Here is a 19,298-nt window from a genome sequence, read left to right as displayed (position 1 = left end):
TACCACTATGGCATTAATGAAAACACCACACACTACATAAAGAAGAACGAGGCAGCGATCCAGAGTACCATATCTGTAAGTTTCTGTGATAGTGCCAGAAAGGTAACGACCGCAAGGAATAAAAATATCGTCAGGATGGAATCTGCCTTGGCATTGTGGATCACCGACTGCAGGAAGAAGAACATTCCCTTGGACGGTAACATCATCCATGAGAAAGCACGGAAATTGTACCAGCAGTTCAGGAGAAGCCTAGAAACCTATAAAGAAAAGCCAGCACGAAACCTCACCAGAAGAAGACCCGTCCAAAGATACGACTCCTCCTGAATCACCTGAAGAAGAGGCGCCACCCGAGTAGTTTTAAATCCTCTGCATCGTACTGCACAGCTACTTTATCATCATCATCATCAATGGCATTCATCATTGGTGAGTGCCTGTACATTTTACTGTATTTTAATTAAATAAAATTATTTTATATTTATTTTACTTATAACAAAGAAAATGGCGGCACATACCAAAGAAAATGTGCTTGCATGAATTACAGTACGTATAGCGGTAACATCGGTATTTTACATTCTAGCACCGCGGGAGACATAGCAGTGCAGTAGTGCACAGTAGACGGGTTTACTTTTACATTCTGTATTTAGGTAATGTATTAATTTATTAAGCTGAGTTTGCAACGAAATTGAAGTGCTTTGGGGGCATACTGTGTTTAGGGTTTAAACTATAAAAATAGGCATTTAAAAGGCATTTTTAACCACATCCAAAAGTCTCAGTTTTTCACAATTCACAGGTGCTCTAGAAACGTAACCCTCGCGAATTTTGGGGGTGTACCTTATATATATATAGAGAGAGAGAGATAGAATGCAGTGTATTCAGATCAGTTCAGTTATATTATTATATGTACAAAGTACAAATAAACTCACTACATTGCTACTTGATATGGATCTTGCTCCATTAGCTTTGTAAAATAACAACACAGATTGTAATGGGCTGTTTTTTGGGTGCTGGGATGTCATAACTCCAACCACAACAGCAGATGCAAGCAGACAAATGGACAGGAAACGTATCCTTACCTCAAGTTAACAGGACCAACAATCTATATATATAAAATTCTTTTCGCGTTTGAAGCGGAAATTATGTATGATCACAGAGCATAATACGGGAACTAATCACTTTGTTTGTGGACGCCATTTTTATATCTGTCTTTATGAATTGTAATTTGTGTGAGAGTTACTTTACTGATATTGAAAAGAGGTTAACACACGCCGATCTATCCCATAGAAGTGCGCCCCGCGTCGCCCTCCTCTCTGGACTCCAGCGCTGACCCGTTCGCCGCCAGGCAAGAAGTTTTATTTGTTCGTCCACATGACTGTTGCGGAAACTGCCACATTATAACTTTTTTTTTAATTGACAGTACTTGATTGTAGAAGAGATGAGGAAAACAGCTTTGTGTCTTTCTACTTTTTAACTGCGCCAAGCTATAAACAATGTGAAGACGACACCGCCTTCAGTGGGAGGGGTCGTGAGAACAAAGTAGACGCTCGGAGGCACGGAATGTCGGACTGCTCTGCCAGGTCAAGAGCTTCACAGTTTTGGGCGGTGTCCTCTCTTCTCGCACTTTTTGTGACACTTTGAGTGCCCCGTTGGCTCCTGGGAGAGTAGAAATCATTGCGAATGAGTGTGATCAGCGCCATCGAAGCAAAACTCTCTTTGTAAATTGCGCTTTTACGACTACTTACTGTCCGTTAAGGTGAGTTCAGGTCACTAAAACCCCTCAACATTCAAGGTTGCTTTTGTGATGAATTCTTTTAAGAAGATGGAGGGTTTACATCTAAGAAGTTGTACCGACCTCTTCATGTTAAGTTTTGGACTTGGGAATTGTTTGGACCATCTGCCCATTAAACACGGAAGGGTAGCGTCCACATTTCTCAGAATAATTTTTCTCTTAAATCACAGGCACGTAGTGCAAGGTTGTCAGGCATGAATTTGCAGGATCGCATAGAAAATGTAATTTCTATACCACAGCAGTCGTGTAGAGCCTTTTACAAGGGATCTGCTACTGAGAGATGATCCAAATACATTTAACCTGCTGTTAGTGCTACTTATCTGTTGTGTTATAGCGCCTTTAAAATGTACTTTACCCAAAAGCACTCCAGTACTGCTCAATGTATCTTTACTTCTTACATGTTAATGTTTTACTGTTTAATAACTTATAGACTACATTTTACTTTTTTTTCCCTTGCACTCAGTGAGTGAAGCCACTGGGTAATCAGCTAGTGTGTGATAAAATAACTTTCTGGTTTCTTTTTGTTATCACAAGGATGCTTCATAAACACGGGACACAGGTTTTCTTCAACTGTTACCTCTGCTGATTCAAAGTGAACGTATTTAGGGTAAGTTTGAAAGATTTTTCTTTCACCTTTGGATAGACAATGTATTTTTTAAATGTATATAAAAAAACACTTCACTTTAGAACTCAATTTCAGGTGGCAAATTAATTTATACCATGATTGTGAAGAAATCATTTTGATTTGAAAAATACCAAACTTCTCTTTTAACACAGACCAAGAAATACCATGCATCGACTAAAAATGATCTATTAGTGTTTTTGCAAACCCTAATATATATGAGATCTTGAACAAAAGACAACCCCAAATCTAACAACAATATATAAATGTGCAGTCTGGAATTTTAATTCCTATGGCTGCCTTCTTGTGATGTGAAAATTCAAAAAAATAACATGAGAATCGGTGGCATTCTCAAGTGTGTGTGGGGAGGTTCAGATGAAAGCTGCACAACTAAAATGATGTCTGAGTGTGAAAAATAAAGATTAAATGTGTTTAATTGAACAGATGTGCAAGCAGACAGCTTCAGTTAAGAAGTGTGTTGCATATGGGAGCCAAAATAAACCTTATAAAGTAGCCCAAATAAGCAGAAAGCGGCATACAGAGGTGAGCCAGTAGTGAGGGCCAACGCATGGAACAGAAGAGTGACTGGAACTGGGACGACTCATTCACAGTAGAGTATTAGCTGTGTTCACCATTGTGTCTCGGAGTTTGTAGAAAAGCCAGGATGAAAGTACACATAACCACAAGGCCTTTACAAGGTATATAAAGGTTTACCTGGACTGAAATCGATACAAACGTCAAGTTATTGAGTTTTTCCACATTTATGCCAGTGATGCAACTCTTATGTGTGAATTCATGTTGTGTGGGTTTGTACTTGAGTGATAGACGGCTGCCCTTTCGAAGGTTATTTTATACAAGCAACCTTAGAAAGGCCTTGATAACGTTATATTAAATTTACTTTATGTTCACAAGGGTCAAAGTAGAATTAATATTTTACAGGTTTGGTATACTTTCCTATATTTTCGCCACTCAGTGTAACCAATGGATGCGCCAATAGACATCACAAACCCCAAGAAAGGGCCACGTGAGCTCCTAATGTTTTTTTTTTTTTTAATTAACAAAATAAACATTCACAAATAAATAGACATGAAGAGAATGAAGCTGTTCTGACTCACTGGAGGTTCCATCCTGGTTTCTGTCTCCCTGCTGAAGTGGCGCTCACAGTTTCCTAAACCATATGTGGTATATCAATTTCCCCTTCTCCTTCTTTTCATTGAGTCTTCAACCACCTCACTACCTGCAGACGGACTGGCTACGCCTGACATGGAACGGTATTATTGATCCATCCTGGTGTTGCTCCAGTCCACCAGGCCCATTTTGTCATTGTAGTGCTCCCCAGAGGATTTCATTTTTTTAGATCATTCCCCCATACTCATGTGTAGGTGCTTGTGGATTTTATGTTCTTTCTATCCCATCATCGTTGCTTTCTTAGATTTGTTATCCAGCTGAGATTCCCTATATTCTTTGAGAAATGGAAGCTTCTAAACGTATGTATGAACAAAATAAAATTAAATCTGAAATTCTTAAAAGAAACTCATGTTCAGGTGCCTTAGACATGGACCACAGATAATTCTAAATCCACAGTCAGAATACAGATGAATCAAGACGGCACATACTAAAACGAATACAAATGGGCTCCGATGATGTAATGAATGAAAACCTGCCATCTCCACAGCTAGTTCTCTAAACAGCCACCTCTCCAAGACGCTCTAAACCTCAAAGCAAACAAGCAGACAAACAAGAGGGTCCCCTAAGAATCTTGTATACATCGTAGTCATCTCATTCTGGTCAGCCTGGAAACTCGCATCAGTACCATCTGCCACTTGTTTCCAGCAGGCCATTGGGTTATTGTAGGCTACCACAGCACAAGGCTTACTGACATTTCACCCTGTGAACAGTGCTTAGGAAGCTAACGTCCTCCTTTTCCTTTCACTTCATCCCAATCATTGTGCCTTTTTGTCATGCTAAAGCTTCCCCTGACCAACTACACCAGGCATATCATGACGGTTTAGTCGTACAGTGCTGTATGTATCAATTTCATTACCTGGGTCAACGTCTGATGACCAATTCACACTGTCATCACTATTGCTTGACTCAACTAGTGGTTCAGTTTCAGTTTGTTTTAAAATTGGCTTTACAGCTTTTCATTTACGCACCATTGTGTGTTTTGGTTGAAGGTTCTGTCCCACTCATGAATATTGATGACTTACCATAGAGTGGCAAAACGCATAGAAATATTCATAATTTTTTGTAGCAGGATGTTATTTTATCCACTAGATGGCAGCAGAATACTGTCCTGATTTGGGCTGTACTTCAAAACAATATAACAATTTAACAAATTAACCCAAGAGACACTCAGGATTAACTGTTTTCACATAGAATTCTGACCTTAAGAGACATTTAGGGTTAATGCTATGGAGGTTAAGTATCACAGAATAGTGAGTTGGCGTGATTAATCGATGGCACAAATACCATCATCCACCACATGGAAAAATTATGAGGTGCACCTTGTCCAAAAGGAGACAACAAGATGCTTCATTTGTAAAAAAAACAAGAAATTTTGATGTTCAAAACAATAAGAAATAGTGGAATTGAGGATTATTGTTCTAATGCTGTACTTGTATAAAAAGTCATTCATTTAGTCCAGTTTATTGAAGAAATGAGTTGAAAAGGATTGGCAAGCAGTAAGCAGACTGGGTTCCCCCGTGTCAGAGTGGGTTTCTTCCAAGTGCTCTGTTTTCCTCCCACAGTCCGAAGACATGCAGGTTAGGTGGAGTGGCGTTGCTAAAGTGGTCCTGGTGTGTTGGTGTGTGCTCACACTGTGATGGACTGGCGCTCTGTCCATGTTCTTTTTCCGGTTTTCTGTGGTGGAGACCTGCGCCACCACCACCTAATCAAAGCACCGTGATGTCCCTACATTGATGGATTAAAGGCCAGAAGTCCACGTGACCGTCATCATCAAGTCCTTCCATGAGAACCCTGAATACAATGAGGACTGATCATCTATGTTAGGTGGAATGCCTAGAGGGGGCTGGTTGGTCTCATGGCCTAGAACCCCTGCAGATTTTATTTTTTCTCCAGCCGTCTGGAGTTTTTTTTTGTTTTTTCTGGCCTCCCTGGCCATCGGACCTTACTTTTATTCTATGTTAATTAGTGTTCTCTGACTTTAATTCTTACTTTGTCTCTTTTCTCTTTCTTTATTGTGTAAAGCACTTTGAGCTACATTATTTGTGTGAAATGTGCAATATAAATAAATGTTGTATTGTTCCTGCCTTGTATCCAATGATTGCTGAATAAGGCCGGGAATACAGTTAACGCTATGCAAACTGTGCGCTTGAGGACGTTGCTGCTACGCAAACAGTACACTGTCTATACTTGCAGGCATACTTTAAGTAAATCTGGAGGATTCCACCAGGTAGCACTGCGAGACATCATCATGGTGAGAAATGTCTTTGATTTCGCTGAGTTGTCAGTTGAGGGACACAGATGTTAAAAATAATTCTTTACATTCTGATGCTGTTGCAAACAGTGATACAGATGGTATGTGAAACCTTTAAATGTATTGTGTCATTATGATGGGGAATATGCAACACTTGTATTGCCTGTGTGAGAAATGGATGAAGAAAAGCACATTTGCATGTCAGCATTCAAGTTTGATGATTTTCTTCACCACATTGTACCATTCATCTAACATCGATCGTGTTGGAGCTGCAGTGTGGCTCGCTGTCACATGTTGATACTTAACAACGATGCTGACATCTCATACCAAAACTTCAACACACACGCCACTATATTTTTGCTGGTACTACAGCTTGCACACGCATCATGTTAATTTTGGACAACATGCTCAGAGGACGCATCAAAACAATGCTGGGATTGTGTGGCAGCCATGACGTGTGCATGTAAGCGTTCTGAGAGTGAAGTATAAACCGGCTCGTAGGCTCCAGCTGTCACGCCACCGTGTCCTGGACAAGTGCATTAGGAAGATGGATGGATTGGCAAACGTTGCTGGTTTGAATGGCCTGTTCTTGTCAAAGTTGTTTTGATGTTCTAATAGAGGGTCACTAGAATGACACGCTATCCAGGGCTGGCTCCTGCCTTTCACCTGATGCTACAAAGATAAGTCTGGTCCCCCCACTATGCTAAATTAGATTAAGCGGGCTGAAGAATAAGTGAATGGCTGGAAAATGCTAAGTAACACTACAACTTAAAGACGCCCATGAAAGGCATGCTTGTCCTTCAAAGACAGAGATCTGTGTAACCGACTTCTAAATGGACATTGTTCCTTTAGTGGCGTGGTGGCTAACAGTCACCATGGGTATCGGGTACGTAGATTTTAGCTTGTGGATGCTGAAAGCACTTCCTTCTTTCATTTTAGGCATAGCTAAATGATGGGAGGTGAACAAAAGAAAGTTCACAATGGGGGAAAGTTCACAGCGCTACTTTACAGGCACCGCGCTGCAGGTAGAGCCCCGCACTTCCCAGGCTGCTGCTTGCCACAGCCAAGTAAACAAGGGGAACTCCTTCCTGGCAGGAACTCAGAGAAGCAACAGAGAAATCAGTGGAGCAGCGCACGCTTCAGGCGGGCTGCCAACAGGCACCGTGCCAGTAGAGGCAGCCTCAGAAGGCGGAAGTTTAGAACTCGCAAGCAGGCACACTCATTCCAGCAGCGTTTCCCTTTAAGCATGTGTGTGCCGGGTGTGTATATTTTGCGGGTTTCTTCAGGCAAGTGAATCAATGGCCTACCAAAATTAGACTGGAAATCATCCAGACGCAAAACACACACCTCGCCGGCACCTCAGATGACAGTGGGATGTCCACAAGCCTCTTCCTGTGCATACACAATTGAGTCCTGAAGCTGCCCGCGGCACCCGCCTCAGCTCTTCACTATGGATGCTGCTTTTCATTCCTGCCAATTTCTAAGCTGAATGTCAGCCGGTGCCTTTGATCAAGCTCTTTGTTTTGCTTTTCTCTTTCTGCATTTGGTCAGTCAATTAAGAAATAAGTGGCGCCATCTGTTTTAGTGTTTTTAGGAGAAAAGGAAGAAAAATGTTGGAAAAGATGCACTTTTTACACCAGACTCGATACGCTCATTTAAATATGACATGTGAATTTGTGCAAAGTGTTTGAAAATAATGCACCAAGATGACAATGAATTTGCTTTCCTACTCCACAGTAATAACACATAAAAGATGAGAAAATGTACAAAATTCAAAGTATAATAACAGTTAAGACAATCAATACTTTTAAAGAAAACAAATGGATTCTAGCATCCTGTCAGCAGCCTGTACCTTTCTTAATGTCACCCACATTGCTGGGTTTTCAGACGTGATTCATTTGAAGATTTTGTTCAATTAGAAGCAAAAAAAAGCAGAAGTCTCAAGTGTTATCTCTTTAGTTTCTGGAATTCCTGCAAGGTCTAAAGTCAAGCAAAATGACCCCTTTTATTGGCGAACTAAAAAGATTACAATATGCAAGCTTTCGAGGCAAGTCAGGCCCCTTGTTACGGGAAGATGTAACATTACATCGAAAGCTTGCATATTGTAATCTTTTTAGTTCGCCAATAAAAGGGGTCATTTTGCTTGACTTTTCTCTACGTTCATAATGGCTAATAGGGTACAACATACTTATACTGCAAGGTCTAAAGAAAGTGAAATTAAACTTGCAGTTCTCTAATGTGCCAGCAGGGGTCACACTGCCTACCTAGTGATTTAAAAGCACTGGAAATGTTGACAGAATGAAGGTCTGAAACGCCGCTTGATTTGCTTTTTTTCTCCCAGATAACTGCAAACAGAAGTGTCGGAGGCGGATACCTCATCACTTTTGTTTGATTAACCTAACCGTGATGTAATAATAATAATAATACTAATTCTTTGCATTTATATAGCACTTTCTCACTACTCAAAGCGCGCAGCAATCGCAGGAAAGTGTCATTCTACCTTTTGTACAGATGCCTTATTTGAGAGACAAACTTAATGGTCATTATTTATTTTGCCACATCGTGTTACAAGGTAAAGTATGCCTAACAGGCATTTTAGACCACAGACTGTCATAGGCGATGGCACCTGATATACAGTATAGTGTCACCCACTATTCTCACAATGTGCTTTTCTAGAAAGTTGTCCAGACTATTCCATTGTCCGTGTCAGCTCCATGTGACAAGCAGTTGGCCGTCAGTCCAAAGCAGAAACAGAAATAGTGGCAGCACTCGGTGAAAATGTTACTTGCATGTCTGACCAAGATGCAGAAAGTCACCATTCTCCAGTAAAACTCCTTATGATCACACTTACATTTGCTTATCCGAGGTGACTTACAACAGTTATGATGTAGTTGGTTCCATTTCTTTTGGCTTTCCAATTGGAGCACAGGCAGGTCAAGTGACTTGCTCATAGTCTCACAGTGTCAGTAGTAGATTTGAACCCACAACCTTACCCACTACACACCCCACTCGGTTCCAGCTCTACAAAATCCACAGTCATTAATTGTGAACCGTTGAAACGAAAGCTCATCACGTATGCCACGAATGGAGTCTCATCACTGCGAGTGGATGGCCCATAGTCATAGCGGCAGATGGTGGAAGGCACTGATGTTCTGTAGATGCTGTAATGTTCTGTTGCATGAGCTACATGGCCCTGTCATGGTGTCTTTCAGATCCCTGAAGCAAATGCGACAGCATTCTTTTGTCACGCGGTTGTGTTATTAATCCTTATATTACACATGAAATATAAAACACATCTAGAACTCCTTTCACATGACAAAGATGTTTAAATGCTACTTGATAAACTGTTCTAAGTTGTTCAATTCAACAAAGCTACATAAACAAATTCAACGTCAATATGGCAAGCTAAAGCTGTAACAATGATTCATAAAAGATTTCTAGTTTATTGCAGAGCTTTGTCTAGAGTCTGTGGCCAGGTTCCACCAAGAAAGTAAAACAAATAAAAATACAGAGACTGCAAATGTTATATCTGCGGCCATCCTGCTCTTTTATGTACAGTATGTACACTAACATCAATGGCACAATATGACATCTGCATACCATTTACCTGACACAAAATGTAAGCATCATGTAACATTCATGTGCTGCAAATACCTTGAGCTCCTATCAATTGGCCGCCAATTGAAATTGGACGATTTTCGCTAACAAAAAAGACTGAAAAATCAATACACTTTAATATAAGACATAACACTTCTATTTGTCTGGTTATACAGGAGATTAGTATGAAAAGTTTTTTAAAAGGATAACGAAAAAAACGAATCGGTATCAGAATCAGCCAATCAAGTAACCTGAAATCAGTGATCGCTATCGGCCTTAAAAACCTGATCAGAGAGTCTCTAAAAGCCCAACAGGTCCGTTATGCTGCGTTTGTGACAACACACCTCTGATGCTCCAAGTCATTCAGTAAAATGACAAATGGACTCTTTTAATAAGCTTCCTTTTTTAACATTTTCTGATAGTGACCTGCAGGAAAAGCAGACTGGACGTTGCTATTGCACTGCATTTACATTTAAAAACACATATTAAAGATGGCGTCTCAGAAAGGTCCAAAAGCAGCAACAGTCCACAGTCAAATGAAGCTTTAAATCTACTTTTAGGGCATTCACTTGAACCTCTGCCATGCCATCCAGCAAGATGGTTTTCTTACTGAAGTAAATGTTCAGACGTCTCTTTAACATTTGTTTGTGCTATCACACCTTCTGTCCTAGGAGGAATACACACATGCAAGGGTCTGTTTTTCCTGCTTTAGCAGAGCATTTAGATGCAAGCACAGCTATTCTTCCAGAGCCGTATTTCCTAGCCAGTGAGATAAGGAGCCCATGATTCTTTCCAATCTGTAGAAAAAAGTGAGCCAAAATCTATCTCCTCCTATAAACGTTATACCGGAAGCAAGTCAGGATATCAAAATGCAAAAGAATAAGCAAAACGCTCTGCACAGCAAAGTGACACAGAACCAGCAATGTTTCATTTGCTGTTTTACCAAATCACGACTAAAATGTTCTGCATTTCTCCACTGTCCCATTCTCGTTGCTTTCCAATTTGACTTGCAGCAGACTTTTAGCTCCTTCATGTCATATTTGAAGCTGCACTGCGCACGTTCTTTGACTTGAACCAACACATCTGTAGTGATACCAAGACAGAGCTGGGCTCTTTATTTTATCGCCGTCTCAGTTCCTTGATGGCCCCAGTCCAGTACTCTTTAGTGGTCTTACTATTATCTTCACAGGTTCATTCAGTAAGAGCAAGATGTCAACCAGCAGCCTTCAGATTTCAAGTGCTGATCCTAAACTGTCTAGGCCACGCTCTTCTCAATATTGACAAACTCCTTCCAACTCCTTCTATTGGTTAGTCCTACAGTGGCATGCTCTCTCTTTGTTTAAGACACCCATGGCTAAGAAAGGCTTACTTAGGATACACTTCTGCATTTCTAAGAAGCTGCTTTCTCCACTGCAGGGTTGTGTAGATAGATGGTACTTTTATTTTTCCCAGGAAGAAATTTAGCTTTTATAGAAACTCAAGAAATTCTAAAATATTACAACGAACCACACCAACCTCTCTCAAACATAAACAAGAATTATAAAAAAAGGCTATTGGTCACTGAGGAATGTCATGGCAACATCAAGCAAAAAGCAGGGGCCAACCTTGGACTCCGCAGACACCAGCCCTATTAAGTAAGAAACAGGAGTTCCAAGAGAAAAGATGCTTTGACATGGGGAGAACATGCGAGTTCCACACTGATAGCGACTGGGCCACTCATTCCAGCCTGCAGTGGTGGATTGTAGTCTGAACATATGGGCGTGGAGTTTGCATGTTCTCCCCGTGTCTGCGTGGGTTTCCTCCAGGTCCTCTGGCCTTCCTCAAACATCCCAAAGACATGCAGCTACACCTGAACAGGGCTGGAGTTAGCAAGTGTGTGGGTATGTGTGTGTGAGGGTTGGTTCCTGCTTTGCTGCTTTCCCCCTCAATCCTAAACTATCCATTCATCCATCATCCAACCCTAACTATAGGGTCACGGGGGTCTGCTGGAGCCAATCCCAACCAACACAGGGCACAAGGCAGGAAACAAACCCCAGGCAGGGCGCACACACACAAACCCACACACCAAGCACACACTAGGGACAATTTAGAAACACCAATGCATCTAACCTGCATGTCTTTGCACTGTGGGAGGAAACCCACGCAGACACGGGGAGAACATGCAAATTCCACGCAGGGAGGACCTGGGAAGCGACCCCAGGTCTCCGAACTGCGAGGCAGCAGCACTACCCACTGCGCCACCCCAATCCTAAACTAGATTTAGTAAATTTGATGGATGGATGGAACGTGACACAGTGTAACTTGACCAGATGTTGTCTGCCATCATATGTGTTGTATGGTAACGTGAATGGCTAAAATAATAAATAGCAATTCACAGAAACAAAATGTATTTTTAAAAAAGTTAGCCTTTGATTATCAAGATGCAAGTGACTCTTATTATTTTTGTACTCCCCACAGCTTGTCTCAAGAGCCAAGTTTATCATCCTACATGCTGTCTTTAACCAACCACAAGTGCTACTGCAGCTTCCGAAAAGAAATACTCTTTGTGGTGCCCGATAATAATAAAAAAAAACCCTTCTTAATAGAAACTGGCCACAGCTTTGGAGGAAATACCTGACAACACAAAGGGAGAAGAGCCAAAAAGAGCAAAAAAGGCCAAGTGTAAAATGTGAAGAATAGCCTGCAACGTTCAATTAGGAAAACAGTGTCCGAATTAACAAGAGACAATGATCACATGGGATACCGTGTAATAACGCTGACATGACTACGCCTAAAGTGTGTTGTGTGGCAGTGAAGGATTTGACTTTAAAACAGGGAGCTGTCCATTCAGTCTGCACCTTCAACTCACAATCTGCTTCTAGGCAAGTCCCACAACCAGTCTGTGCTCCAAGTGTTGGAAACGCAAATGAAGGCAGACAATTGTAATGTATTCAGAGTTTGCTAAGCACTTTGATCGTGTAAGACTTGCTTTATTGAGGAGTGGGTGGTATGGCCTGAAATCGATATCACGGTACAACAGAAAATTCTGATGGATTTGCTAGATAACAATATTATGTATTTGTATATAGTTTTCAGAGTAAAATTTAATTAAAGCAACAAAAAAATGTATTACTAACAAATGTAGAGAAAAGCCAAGCAAAATGACACCTTTTATTGGCTAACTAAAAAGATTACAGTATGCAAGCTTTCGAGGCAACTCAGGAAGTATCAGATTTGAGTCACATTAAGAGAAAAAAAAATCAGGTTTGAGTCACTTCGGCCTGGTAATGTGAATGTAGCCTAAGATGTTGTTAAAGATGTGCCACCTTTTATATCCAAACATTTGCTAATGCTCTTCTACTCAAATAGATTCAATGGTAGGGGTTCACTGCTCTTGAACTGATAAAAGTACAGCTTTGTATTCTCGTGCCTGCTCATGTCACCACTGACAAGCAAACACAGTACAATTGTGGCTTCTTCCTGTCTTCCCTTCTGATTTCTATTGGCTCATTGATCAGGTTGAACCAAACAGCACTCTAGGTAATTCTCTTACAGGATTAGACTCCCTTTTTACACAGTTCAGATACAAGTTGATAGACAAAGGCATTACTGTTAAGACACAAATACACCGACACAAGATCACGTTTCTCAGTTCCTTTTGCATTCATGTTATGTGTTTAAATGTGTTAACAGGTTTTTCACTTCCTTTTACCACACTGGTAAAATGGCTTTCCCAAAATTCATACCAGAAGAATAATTTCATCCAGTATACTGGATCAGACTGCTAGCTCAATAAATTAAATGTATTAATGTAATAGATAGATAGATAGATGTTTAGATGGCCGAGACCTGAGTATTTGGGTAAGTTTTGCTTGCCATCAATTTGCCCTAATCCACAGCCTTACCTACCATTAACACAGTCGCTCAGTCAGTTTCATGAAGATATTTTAGTCAGCAGTTACCAAGGGAACTAAGAGAACTTTTGGCAAAATGTCACTAGAAGAAACAGAGATGTTCATACATGTTAATTCTGAACTGGTGGGATTATGTACAACTGAGTCCTCAGTTAATGAACACATTGCTTCTGCTACTACAGGAGAAAATGTGAGTACACAATGATAACATAATTAGGAATATACTGTTGCACATAAGTACAACAGTAATCAAATATCTATAAAAAAAATATTAATAAAGTTAAATGATGCATTACTGTACAAACTTCTTGCTGCTCCATCAATCTCTGATAACTGATAGCCAGTTCAGTTTATTTGATGCATCATTGATCGATTTCAATTAACAATCAGCAATGATGTTAAAGACTATGAGGTGTAAAAATGGAGTTGATGCCGGCAGTGATGAAAACAATGGCGGAGCAGCCAAAAAAGCTGAATCTAGTAGCTATCGTGTATTTCTAGGGCCCAGAGCTGGCTCCCTAAGTCTAAGTGACGCTTAGCACAACTCTTTTAGGTCTTTTTTAATCTTTCTGGCCATCTCATCCATGATGGCCAGTAATCTCCTGGTATATAAGGCAGTACCATGGTGAAATAATCATGCCGGTCCATCCCATAAAGTAGCAAAGAAGATTTTGATGTAACATACTCTCTTCTAGCCATACAGATCCCTGGATGGGTTTACTTTGATCATCAGTGAGAAAACTTAAATATTTAAAAAAAAAGATTAGGGGAATTTCAAGGCCAAAGCAGTATGTCAAAAAAATAAAGAATTGATAAACAAAATACTACTCTTGTTACTGTGGCACAAAGTCGAAAAGCATCACGAATAGTAAAAAGATGAAATGGAGATTTCTTCCTAGATGTCAAACTCTACTTTTTACTCACAATATACCTCAGTGTGCTCATGTCTAATTCTGGCTGTCTTGAAGGCAATGTGCAAAGACCCACAATTTGATTCCATATGCCTATATTGGTTGACAATAAATAATTTGAACATATTGGGGTTAGGTTCGAGTGAATGGAGTATGAACCCCATATGGGGTAAAGAACACGCTAGTACACTAAATGGGTTATTAAATTTAATGTTTAAAAATTTTTATACACAACATAGAGCTTTCTAATCAGTATTAATTAATTCATTGACATATAGTCATTTCAAAATCGATATTGAAAATATCTTCAGATAAAAAACTATTTAAAAGCTATCAAATCAAAAAATTTTTAATATTGAACAAATTAAGGTTAGGGTAGGGGTTAGGGTTAGCCATGTCTCAAAACCATGAAATTAGAGAGTATTTCTCAAAGCATAACTTACTTTCAGAACACAAAGAAATTCTGAATTGATGCTCTTAGGTCAGGAGGTTCTTTATTAAGATGTTCGTCCATTCGATGTTATGTTTTGTTAATTGATCTCTGCTCTGCAAAGCATGTAAATGACAATCACTACTTTCTGTGGGGGATCCTGGCTACATTTATGAAGCCGTAGTGAATAGTTCAGCGTAACAGCAGGATTTTTAAAGATTATTTTAATAGGACAAGCAGTTCTAAAGAGTTTGATAGTATTTCTGTTTTATAGATGCAGCTTTGGGTTTGAATAACCAACAGACACAGCATGTGTGGGTGTCTTCAGATTTTTGCAGCAGTTAAACTTGCATCAAATGCAACTCTGTATAATTCTGCATAATTCTAAGCAACAGATTAAACTGCACGTTTTAACCACTAAAAGCCAGCAGCTGTGCTCTGTTCAGGGCCTGTTCACAGCCGCTCTCTGGCTGATGTGCAGATACAGCATATGTGGTCGCTCAACATTGTCTTCAAAGATACACCAAATCAGACACTTATCAACAAATTTCATGCTTTCAACCTGGTTTTTAAAGTTATTTGTCTATTTGCTCCTATCTACATCCATATGCCTCAAGAAATATTGGCACACATGCAAAGAAAAACAGTGCACTTCATGCAAAATATAAAACCGTTATTACACCACTTTCTTCGGTTCAATAAAATACCTAGTTTCTGTAATACACAAATTTAAAATTGCATTGGACCTGGAATCCAAAGTGTGTGATCATATTTTGAAACATTGGCAGTCATTCTCCAACCTGCAATATCCTAACTACAGGGTCACGGGGGTCTGCTGGAGCCAATCCCAGCCAGCACATGGCGCAAGGCAGGAGCAAATCCCAGGCAGGGCACCAGCCCACTGCAGGTCACACACACATATACACCCACACACCAAGCACACACTAGGGACAATTAAGGATCTCCAATGCACCTAACCTGCATGTCTTTGGACTGTGGGACGAAACCCACGCAGACACGGGGAGAACATGCCAACTCCACGCAGGGAGGACCTGGGAAGAAAACCCTGGTCTTCTTACTGCCAGGCAGTAGCGCTACCACTGCGCCACCCTGGAAACCTTGTTTGTTTCTTAAATACGCAACTCTCATAAAAGTGCATCTGGTGAATAAACACAACATAAAACACGCTAATTCACAAGCAAATGAACTCAATTCAACATTATGAAAGTATTTTTTCACCACATACATGTGCACATAAAATCCATCTGCAAGAAAAAAACAAACCAAGATGCTTTATACTCCACAACCTGAGGGATTAAAAATGGATGCTACAGTACACCCGTCAAACTGTTACCTTCTGTGACCAAAGGTTCATATAAAAGCAGCAATTCCTTTTATCTTTTTAATGTTAGTTTTTTAGTCTATCCCTTCATCAGAGTATTTAGAGCTAGTTCTTTCAAACTAAACTATTACTTAAAACCATTGGTAAGCTAATTCAGTCCTAAATAATTATCCTGTTCAGGTTCACCTTCTTTGCCTGTTAGATATCTCCTTTATTTTCTGTAGCACTGGAAATGGTCACCTGACTATCAAGCACTGATTGCTGGCGCTGATGGCACTGTAGCGATTCCTGCACCGAACGGTGCACACAAACTGTATATACTCTTAGCTACTTCTGTATTTTTGTAATCTGTATTAGCAAAGCTGCACAAAGTTACTGTTATTTTTGTATTACGACAAGTCAAATTTCAGCAATGAACACAATACTATCTTTCTGTTCAATTACGCACACATTTTTCACCTTTTGTTCACACTACCCCGATGTTTTCAACGACCAACAATGGAGACTCTAGAGTCATATGCTTCTGAAAACAAAGCCAGTTTCTGAAATTGCAGACTCTAATTGGTTCGTGCTTATTACATGGCCCTTCCCTGATAGGATCATGCTCATTACAACGTCTCATTCCCTGGTCGGTCACAATTCAAAGAAGAAAACCATAATTCAATATAAGGAGCATAGAAGAGTTGCTGTTGTGTTGACTACTTGTATGCATCTAAGTAGCATTTTGTACATACTGAACGCTGCACACGTGCACAAATGGCAAATAATTTACCAGTCGCTACAACTTTGTAGTAAATCCCATGGACAGATGCATTAGCACCCATTCAAGACTTTTTACGCCAGTGCACTCATGCCTAGTGTAGCCGAATATCTATGTCATATGTGCTTTCAGTCATTTATGTGTGGATGTTTAAAAATGCCAATTTTAAGTAAAATATTAATAGTGTGCATGTAGCATTAACGCAAGGAGACTATCGTCATAAGCAGCACAGCAGACAATAAAGTAGATCGAGGTGTACACATAATGCAGTCTCTTCATGCAGAGCACACTGCCAGCCATTGACTCAGATGTTCTGCTTCTCGTTGCCCAAACTGGTTCAGAGTGGAGGCTATGGGTCACAATCAACCATTGATTCACATGAAGACCTGAAGAAGCTCAGACATTTTTTAAATCTGAACAGGCAAAAGGTCCGTATGATGAAAGCTTGTTAAATTAAAGTTTTTCTTCACACACAGTTGAACACACACGCGGAAAAAGTTACCAAGTAGTGTGGTAGACAGTAGGAGTTTAGTGGTCTTTTAAAACTCGACCTAATGATACTTTGGGGACATTAGGTGAATAAGACTGTTGGTATAAATGGCTTTTTCTCATTAGAATTGTGCCAAGTGTTGTAATGTAACTGTCACCATGTTTACTAATCTATCGGTCCCATGAAGCACACACGCGTAGAAATCCTCGACTGTTGTCTGAAAGGCTGCTCTTCAGAGCTGATTTTGCTAATAACTGGTTAGTCTACATTTAAACATTTAAAATTAGCTTTCAAAATTGACAGCAGTTAAAGCTTCTAAGTTTCTTTTAGTGCATTGTGGTTACACCTTATGGTTACTTTCAGAGGTCTTAATGTTAGTAAATACAGTATTTCTAGCTCTGTATGCACTGACCTTGCATGTTGGCTGAACGTAGAAGTAAAACATACTCTGTACATGTGACAATACTGCTATTATTGCTACAAACGTTCTACATATCAAGATAGCAGGAGTGGCTAGCCACATGCACGCAATTCTCTTAAACATTTTCTGCAGGAAATGCTGCATATTTTCCATGCAAAAAGGTGAAGGAGATGTCAGCTGTACTCCCACTGACACCATTTAATATACAAGATAAGTACTCAGAGTGAGATCTGTGACATAAAAGTTTGAGATCTTCTACACCATAACTCACATTAGTTCCAAATTTAATAAGATGGATGCTTAATTTTCTTTTCATAATGCAGCATATGATAAACCAATATATATTTTGTTATAATATGTCGTAGGACTCTACCACTTTAAGAGACAGCACAGTTAATTGGGGGGTCTTTTCCAGTGAGCTATTCAAAGCCAAGGTCTTTTGCCTTACGTTACTAAACAGAAATGAATGTTCAGTTTGTTCGAGTGCCTAAGTCTCCAACTCTTTTCTTGATTAGTGCCCACTTTTTGTTGCTAATTGTTTTGCCTTCATTTTAATTGGCTAGTTTTATTTAAGATTCAGTCCTCTGAACCGCCTCACATTTTCCTTACACGTCACTCAAACAGAAATGAGATGAGATGTTAATCAGCCAACACATGAGCAGCTCAGTCGGGGCCTCAAACTCCAACCAATTTCACTCCAACCGGTTTCTTAATTAGAAGCCAGTTCTTGCTGTTAATTAAACCCATTAGCTAATTCCAAGGCTTGTGCCACATCAGTTATTTTCAAAACTTCAAAAATGTTTTATGGGCCTGAGCCGATCAACATTACTGAGACCTTCACCTTCCTTTATGTTCAGATATGGTACGATGGACGCAGGTTGCTGCTCAAGAGTTGGCTTGTTTTGTACCTCATTATTGTTTGGCTACTAATTAAGGAAAAATGAAACAATTGAGGGGTCTGAGTCTTAAGCAGCAAGTCATTCACAATTAAGGCAAAAACTGGAAACTAATTTAAAAAAGAGTTAAAACAAAAAACCTGCAGCCACAGCAGCGCTTCAGGACCAGAGTTGGAGACCCCATTCTAGTGTATGTAAAGAATATAAACACTTTTTTTTACAAGCTGTATTCATTTTATATACAGTGTATCTTAAACCGACTGTTAGTTCAACACTCTTTCATTTTGCTTTACTCTTCACAGAAGTTGTTTTAATATATTAAAAGCATTCTTAGAGTAATCTTAAAGAACACATCCAGGTATATTCTTTTTTTATTCCTGCATTATGTACTGTACCTATAAATAATGCTGCAGAGTATACTTTGGCAGATGAGAAATGACACACAAAACAACTTCTACCTACTGGCATTAGTAATATTCTCTATCATTGGTTTAACGGTCATTTTCTGTGTTTTGCAGGTTAGGAGGTTGTCCCTGTATCTTTTTTCTCCAATCTTTAAAGTGTGGAACACCATTTGGGGTAAGACACATTCGTTTTATTTCATCTGACACCATTTTCAACTACATCTTCATGGGCCTCATCTTCTCCACTTCCATCTTAGTGCGCCTCTTTACTCAGTCATTCTCTGCCTTTTGCTCCACTGGTTTAAAC

At 39.8% G+C, this 19,298-nt stretch overlaps 1 protein-coding gene across 3 annotated transcripts in view; it reads right to left on the bottom strand.

Annotated features, from left to right (window-relative positions):
- plagl2 (pleiomorphic adenoma gene-like 2) overlaps positions 1 to 19,298 on the bottom strand; it is a 124,639-nt gene that overhangs the window by 34,371 nt on the left and 70,970 nt on the right. The window lies entirely within an intron of this gene.

Source organism: Polypterus senegalus, chromosome 14 (genome assembly GCF_016835505.1).
Source record: "Polypterus senegalus isolate Bchr_013 chromosome 14, ASM1683550v1, whole genome shotgun sequence".
NCBI lineage: Eukaryota > Metazoa > Chordata > Cladistia > Polypteriformes > Polypteridae > Polypterus > Polypterus senegalus.
The sequence above is the reverse complement of the archived record's forward strand: the minus strand, read 5'-3'. Positions and strand labels throughout refer to the sequence as shown.